Source organism: Procambarus clarkii, chromosome 69 (genome assembly GCF_040958095.1).
Source record: "Procambarus clarkii isolate CNS0578487 chromosome 69, FALCON_Pclarkii_2.0, whole genome shotgun sequence".
Lineage (NCBI taxonomy): Eukaryota > Metazoa > Arthropoda > Malacostraca > Decapoda > Cambaridae > Procambarus > Procambarus clarkii.
This window is the reverse complement of record NC_091218.1, coordinates 21757884-21767079: the sequence shown is the minus strand read 5'-3', so window position 1 is coordinate 21767079 and position 9196 is coordinate 21757884.

Below are 9196 nucleotides of genomic sequence, written 5' to 3'. Positions count from 1 at the left end.
TGGTAGTGGTCGCTTATCCCGCGGTCACACAGCTTGGGGCGCTTAGGGAGCCCGCTAACCCTTGGTTGCTGTATCATCAAGATCAATTCTTCACTTTAAAAACGAAGTCCATAATATAAGAACATAAGAATCAAGTAAACTGTAGACGGCTAATTGGCCCATTCATAGCAGCTCCTAATTATATTAAAATTAAAATTAAAATCCAAATGTTTCACCCAAATTCATCCAATTCAGTTTCACCCAATTATTCACCCCAATTCATTCATATGAGTTTGAATTATTATATATGAGTGAATTATATATGTCTAACCTACGCTTGAAACAATCAAGAGAGCCTACGTTTATTATTTTCCCCGGTAATTGATACCACAAATCCACAACCCTGTTTACAAACCAGTATTTATCCAGGTCTTTCTTAAATCTAAACTTATCCAATTTATATCCGTTGTTTCGTGTTCTATTATATACAATAATCTTATTATGTGTGTATAAAAATTTTTAATTACAAAACGGTAACTGGTAAAGAGAAGAGAAACATTGTAAGGGAATAATCACCATGCCAGATAAAACTATTTGCAGTCCCGTAACGCAGTTTTTATTATTATTATTATTAAGAAGCTTATGTACTCACCTAGTTGTGCTGGTGGGGGTTGAGCTTTGGCTCTTTGGTCCCACCTCTAGACTGTCAATCAAGTGTACAGATTCTGGAGCCTATTGGGCTCTATCATATCTACATTTGAAACTGTGTATGGAGTCTGCCTCCACCACATCACTGCCTAATGCATTCCATCTGTTAACTACTCTGACAATGAAAAACTAATTCTAATGTCTCTGTAACTCATTTGGGTACCAAGTTTACACCTGTGTCGCCTTGATCGTGTTCCACCCTATACTAAATAGTTTATCTTTGTCTGCCTTGTCAATTTCCGAGAATTTTGTAGGTGGTTATCATTCTTCCCTTACTCTTCTGTCTTCCAGGGACATGAAGTTTAGCTCCTGTAGCCTTTCCTCGTAGCTCATACCTCTCAGTTCAGGGACTAGTTTGGTGGCATACCTCTGAATCTTCTCTAACTTTGTCTTGTGTTTAAATAGATATAGATTTCCAGGCTGGAGCTGCATACTCCAGGATTGGTCTGACATAATTGGTATACAAGATTCTGAGCAATTCCTTACACAAGTTTCTAAAGGCAGTTCTTATGATGGCCAATCCAACATATGGCGCTGGGCTTCTGGAGACAGATTCGGTGTGATATCAACCCTCTTTCTTTCTATTTGATATACAAGAGATGAAACAGAAAGCCATAAACTAGATCTGTGTGTCGCTCCTGAAGACGTCAATAAGGAGACGGACTTTTAACAAATACCTTCATGTGATTGGCTGTTGCTGGGAATGGCAACACTCTTTCTATAAATTATATGCAAACTAAGAAATAAGTCTTTTTACAAACCAATCTCTTTATTTCAAACACAACCTCTTCGTTACATACAAGACAGAAATTTCCATCTAACTGAATAATCGAGTTCAATAAGAGAACGGAGCATTGTATCATCGATATTATTTGCGTGAGGCAACCCCCACTGATGTCGTCACAAGTTAGGTAGCCAGCCCATGTTTCTGTAACACCCGTTACATCCTGCAGTATTTAATTATCACTATATTAATGCTTATAAATACTTAACCCATCAATTTTTAGCTCGATTAAAGTTGAAACAAAATATCATAAGCAAGGATGGTGTGCTGAATAAAGATGATTTATTACGTGGCTGGAGCCTTTAGCTGATCCCTTCCTGTGATTGGCTGTTGTGTGAATGTCAACAAAGAGTTTCTACCAATGATATGCCATTTATTATGCACTCCATACCATCTGTGGGCGGAGCTTGGAACCTCCTACCCGAGCACAACAACCCGCCTTATGGGTTGCTGTTTGGCTATTTATAGTGCGTTGGAAAAAAACTAGATGGCGTTAGTTGTATTTTGTAGGGTAATTTGTTATAGGTGTAATTTGATGTCAACAGATGGCGTAAGCTGTATCTTATGGCCACTGTTGACCAGCCAGTTGATAGTGTTCTCGTCTGCCGACAGATGGCATTAGCTGTATTATTATTACTTCCGAAATCCCTTTAAACACTGATCTACAAATCCCGTAGCTTATGATAAGGTTTTATTTAGTATTAAGTATATACTTAGTATATACTAAGTGACTCATCGCCTGTATATACTTAGTATATACTTAGTATATAATATACTATATATATTAAGTATATACTTAGTATATACTTAAGTATATACTTAGTATTAAGTATATATACTTAATTAGTATTAAGCTTTAGTCATTTAAGTTTTTCATGCCCGAAACGCTCTGCGTAATAGTGGCTTTAGGCATTGTATGTACTAGCTCTATTTATAAATCCATCATTCTTTGTAAAATCTCTTGTATGTATGTACCTTACCTAAATAAACATTTATTTATTTATTTATTTATTTATGATAAGTATTAGATAACTGGAGTTCCGCAATTACTTTTATTTATCAACTGTTCAAGATATCATCATATAACGTCTGGTTAGGACGTACTGCTCTCGATTGATGAAGATTAAGCCACCCAAGATGTTGTTGTTGTTGTTTAAGATTCGCTACTTGGAACAAAACGTTCCGAGTAGCACGGACTATGGTGAGCCCGTAGTACCACCCAAGAGGTGGCACGGGCATGAATAGCCAGTAAATACTGCTCTCGTAATATTAATCAGGAGGGGGGTTATCTTGAGATGTCTTGTTATCTTGAGATGATTTTGGGGCTTTTAGTGTCCCCGCGGCCCGGTCCTCGACCAGGCCTCTACCCCCAGGAAGCAGCCTGTGACAGCTGACTAACACCCAGGTACCTATTTTATTGCTAGGTAACAGGGGCATAGGGTGAAAGAAACTCTGCCCATTGTTTCTCGCCGGCGCCCGGGATTGAACCCGGGACCACAGGATCACAAGTCCAGTGTGCTGTTCGCTCGGCCGACCGGCGACCGGGGGGGGGGGGTGAGGGAACTATCAAGTGAAAGCGCCAAGCCATAACGACTATATAGCACTCGGAAGGGATCAGGATACGGCACCATTTGGTCACCATTTGGTCCGGGAGACATCTCCCGTCACGCAGGGTGCAGTCGCACCTCCATAGATCTCCAGTATCATCTATTGATACTGGTGATGGCTCAAAAGGGCCACCACTTACGGGCTATTCATGCCCGTGCCACCTTTTGGGTGGCTTCATCTTCATATTCTTCATTGAATAATAACTCACGGAGGAGACATCGCCCGTCACGCAGGGGTGCAGTTGCACCTCCACAGATCTCCAGTATCAGCTCTTGATACTGGTAATGGCTCAAAAGGGCCACCACTTACGGGCTATTCATGCCCGTGCCCTCTCTTGGGTGGCTTAATCTTTATCAATCAATCAATCAATCAGGATACGGATCGTGACTGGACCGCGGTTGTGTGTGGTCGCGGTGTTGGCGCTCTTGGCGTCCGCTGCTTGGTGGGAGGTGGAGTATTGCCCCACAATCTTCGTTTTGCACGTGGCTGCTACAGCTGGATATTGTGAATTTGTTCTCGATTGTTGACAGTGCCTTTTAGTGTCGAGGAAATGGCTGAGTCGGTATCCTTAAGTGATAGTGAGGAGGGCAGACAAGATAATAACAGGCCGTTTGAAGTAGTAATGAGCAGAAATAAACGGCGAAATATTCACAGACAGCGAGGCAGTGATCGAGGGTGAGGATGAAATAACAAAGAGACCAAAAAATGAGACCCTACTCAGCAGGACTCAAGAGAAGCAATTTAACAGAAGGAAGAGGCTGTTGTTCCCTACAACATGCCAACTGAACTTCCACCAAAAGCTGGAGTGGACGGTTCGTCTGGCTAAGGAGTATATGGAATATGAACCACTCTTCAAGGAGGGTCTTCACCGGCCCTACATAACAGTTGGGACAGAAAAAGCCGTGGAACGCCTAACGACGGTTGGCTTTGAGAACATTGTGATGGTTACTCCGGAAGAAGGTATGGTGCACACAAAGATCATAGTTTTTAAGTATCCAACTTATTTGGATCCTGATTGTCTTCTTCTCAACAATGATAGAGTTGTCTGGGCGAAGAGGAACAGTGTTCGTGGTGACAAACAAAGCCAGGTTGTTGCCTTGGTAAAGGGTGAGGCGCCGGAAAGAATTTTTGTGCAAGGACTAGGCTATAGGAAAGTTGCAAAATACACTGAGGAGCCCATATTATGCATGAAGTGTTCACGTTGGGGACATATGGCATGGAAATGCCTGTTTGACCCCAGGTGTCGGTATTGTGGTAAAAAACACGACTCGCGAGAGTGTACAGTCAAGATTGAAAGAAGTGAAAAAATCGTCCCATTTTGTTGCAACTGTCGAGGCAGCCACAATGCCGGTTCCTATCTATGCCCCATGAAGCCTCATAAGAGAGAGACTAGGACGGGTCCTACAAGAAGGATAGATGTATCCTCGAAGAAAGGAAAGATTGTGCAGCAGGGGCATGGAGGAAACAGCTGGAAGTCAACGACAGCCCCTATGAACAATGTGTGTGAGAAAGGAACGGAGATCCTTTTTTGTAGGTGGTTATCATTCTTCCCTTACTCTTCTGTCTTCCAGGGACATGAAGTTTAGCTCCTGTAGCCTTTCCTCGTAGCTCATACCTCTCAGTTCAGGGACTAGTTTGGTGGCATACCTCTGAATCTTCTCTAACTTTGTCTTGTGTTTAAATAGATATAGATTTCCAGGCTGGAGCTGCATACTCCAGGATTGGTCTGACATAATTGGTATACAAGATTCTGAGCAATTCCTTACACAAGTTTCTAAAGGCAGTTCTTATGATGGCCAATCCAACATATGGCGCTGGGCTTCTGGAGACAGATTCGGTGTGATATCAACCCTCTTTCTTTCTATTTGATATACAAGAGATGAAACAGAAAGCCATAAACTAGATCTGTGTGTCGCTCCTGAAGACGTCAATAAGGAGACGGACTTTTAACAAATACCTTCATGTGATTGGCTGTTGCTGGGAATGGCAACACTCTTTCTATAAATTATATGCAAACTAAGAAATAAGTCTTTTTACAAACCAATCTCTTTATTTCAAACACAACCTCTTCGTTACATACAAGACAGAAATTTCCATCTAACTGAATAATCGAGTTCAATAAGAGAACGGAGCATTGTATCATCGATATTATTTGCGTGAGGCAACCCCCACTGATGTCGTCACAAGTTAGGTAGCCAGCCCATGTTTCTGTAACACCCGTTACATCCTGCAGTATTTAATTATCACTATATTAATGCTTATAAATACTTAACCCATCAATTTTTAGCTCGATTAAAGTTGAAACAAAATATCATAAGCAAGGATGGTGTGCTGAATAAAGATGATTTATTACGTGGCTGGAGCCTTTAGCTGATCCCTTCCTGTGATTGGCTGTTGTGTGAATGTCAACAAAGAGTTTCTACCAATGATATGCCATTTATTATGCACTCCATACCATCTGTGGGCGGAGCTTGGAACCTCCTACCCGAGCACAACAACCCGCCTTATGGGTTGCTGTTTGGCTATTTATAGTGCGTTGGAAAAAAACTAGATGGCGTTAGTTGTATTTTGTAGGGTAATTTGTTATAGGTGTAATTTGATGTCAACAGATGGCGTAAGCTGTATCTTATGGCCACTGTTGACCAGCCAGTTGATAGTGTTCTCGTCTGCCGACAGATGGCATTAGCTGTATTATTATTACTTCCGAAATCCCTTTAAACACTGATCTACAAATCCCGTAGCTTATGATAAGGTTTTATTTAGTATTAAGTATATACTTAGTATATACTAAGTGACTCATCGCCTGTATATACTTAGTATATACTTAGTATATAATATACTATATATATTAAGTATATACTTAGTATATACTTAAGTATATACTTAGTATTAAGTATATATACTTAATTAGTATTAAGCTTTAGTCATTTAAGTTTTTCATGCCCGAAACGCTCTGCGTAATAGTGGCTTTAGGCATTGTATGTACTAGCTCTATTTATAAATCCATCATTCTTTGTAAAATCTCTTGTATGTATGTACCTTACCTAAATAAACATTTATTTATTTATTTATTTATTTATGATAAGTATTAGATAACTGGAGTTCCGCAATTACTTTTATTTATCAACTGTTCAAGATATCATCATATAACGTCTGGTTAGGACGTACTGCTCTCGATTGATGAAGATTAAGCCACCCAAGATGTTGTTGTTGTTGTTTAAGATTCGCTACTTGGAACAAAACGTTCCGAGTAGCACGGACTATGGTGAGCCCGTAGTACCACCCAAGAGGTGGCACGGGCATGAATAGCCAGTAAATACTGCTCTCGTAATATTAATCAGGAGGGGGGTTATCTTGAGATGTCTTGTTATCTTGAGATGATTTTGGGGCTTTTAGTGTCCCCGCGGCCCGGTCCTCGACCAGGCCTCTACCCCCAGGAAGCAGCCTGTGACAGCTGACTAACACCCAGGTACCTATTTTATTGCTAGGTAACAGGGGCATAGGGTGAAAGAAACTCTGCCCATTGTTTCTCGCCGGCGCCCGGGATTGAACCCGGGACCACAGGATCACAAGTCCAGTGTGCTGTTCGCTCGGCCGACCGGCGACCGGGGGGGGGGGGTGAGGGAACTATCAAGTGAAAGCGCCAAGCCATAACGACTATATAGCACTCGGAAGGGATCAGGATACGGCACCATTTGGTCACCATTTGGTCCGGGAGACATCTCCCGTCACGCAGGGTGCAGTCGCACCTCCATAGATCTCCAGTATCATCTATTGATACTGGTGATGGCTCAAAAGGGCCACCACTTACGGGCTATTCATGCCCGTGCCACCTTTTGGGTGGCTTCATCTTCATATTCTTCATTGAATAATAACTCACGGAGGAGACATCGCCCGTCACGCAGGGGTGCAGTTGCACCTCCACAGATCTCCAGTATCAGCTCTTGATACTGGTAATGGCTCAAAAGGGCCACCACTTACGGGCTATTCATGCCCGTGCCCTCTCTTGGGTGGCTTAATCTTTATCAATCAATCAATCAATCAGGATACGGATCGTGACTGGACCGCGGTTGTGTGTGGTCGCGGTGTTGGCGCTCTTGGCGTCCGCTGCTTGGTGGGAGGTGGAGTATTGCCCCACAATCTTCGTTTTGCACGTGGCTGCTACAGCTGGATATTGTGAATTTGTTCTCGATTGTTGACAGTGCCTTTTAGTGTCGAGGAAATGGCTGAGTCGGTATCCTTAAGTGATAGTGAGGAGGGCAGACAAGATAATAACAGGCCGTTTGAAGTAGTAATGAGCAGAAATAAACGGCGAAATATTCACAGACAGCGAGGCAGTGATCGAGGGTGAGGATGAAATAACAAAGAGACCAAAAAATGAGACCCTACTCAGCAGGACTCAAGAGAAGCAATTTAACAGAAGGAAGAGGCTGTTGTTCCCTACAACATGCCAACTGAACTTCCACCAAAAGCTGGAGTGGACGGTTCGTCTGGCTAAGGAGTATATGGAATATGAACCACTCTTCAAGGAGGGTCTTCACCGGCCCTACATAACAGTTGGGACAGAAAAAGCCGTGGAACGCCTAACGACGGTTGGCTTTGAGAACATTGTGATGGTTACTCCGGAAGAAGGTATGGTGCACACAAAGATCATAGTTTTTAAGTATCCAACTTATTTGGATCCTGATTGTCTTCTTCTCAACAATGATAGAGTTGTCTGGGCGAAGAGGAACAGTGTTCGTGGTGACAAACAAAGCCAGGTTGTTGCCTTGGTAAAGGGTGAGGCGCCGGAAAGAATTTTTGTGCAAGGACTAGGCTATAGGAAAGTTGCAAAATACACTGAGGAGCCCATATTATGCATGAAGTGTTCACGTTGGGGACATATGGCATGGAAATGCCTGTTTGACCCCAGGTGTCGGTATTGTGGTAAAAAACACGACTCGCGAGAGTGTACAGTCAAGATTGAAAGAAGTGAAAAAATCGTCCCATTTTGTTGCAACTGTCGAGGCAGCCACAATGCCGGTTCCTATCTATGCCCCATGAAGCCTCATAAGAGAGAGACTAGGACGGGTCCTACAAGAAGGATAGATGTATCCTCGAAGAAAGGAAAGATTGTGCAGCAGGGGCATGGAGGAAACAGCTGGAAGTCAACGACAGCCCCTATGAACAATGTGTGTGAGAAAGGAACGGAGATCCTTTTTTGTAGGTGGTTATCATTCTTCCCTTACTCTTCTGTCTTCCAGGGACATGAAGTTTAGCTCCTGTAGCCTTTCCTCGTAGCTCATACCTCTCAGTTCAGGGACTAGTTTGGTGGCATACCTCTGAATCTTCTCTAACTTTGTCTTGTGTTTAAATAGATATAGATTTCCAGGCTGGAGCTGCATACTCCAGGATTGGTCTGACATAATTGGTATACAAGATTCTGAGCAATTCCTTACACAAGTTTCTAAAGGCAGTTCTTATGATGGCCAATCCAACATATGGCGCTGGGCTTCTGGAGACAGATTCGGTGTGATATCAACCCTCTTTCTTTCTATTTGATATACAAGAGATGAAACAGAAAGCCATAAACTAGATCTGTGTGTCGCTCCTGAAGACGTCAATAAGGAGACGGACTTTTAACAAATACCTTCATGTGATTGGCTGTTGCTGGGAATGGCAACACTCTTTCTATAAATTATATGCAAACTAAGAAATAAGTCTTTTTACAAACCAATCTCTTTATTTCAAACACAACCTCTTCGTTACATACAAGACAGAAATTTCCATCTAACTGAATAATCGAGTTCAATAAGAGAACGGAGCATTGTATCATCGATATTATTTGCGTGAGGCAACCCCCACTGATGTCGTCACAAGTTAGGTAGCCAGCCCATGTTTCTGTAACACCCGTTACATCCTGCAGTATTTAATTATCACTATATTAATGCTTATAAATACTTAACCCATCAATTTTTAGCTCGATTAAAGTTGAAACAAAATATCATAAGCAAGGATGGTGTGCTGAATAAAGATGATTTATTACGTGGCTGGAGCCTTTAGCTGATCCCTTCCTGTGATTGGCTGTTGTGTGAATGTCAACAAAGAGTTTCTACCAATGATATGCCATTTATTATG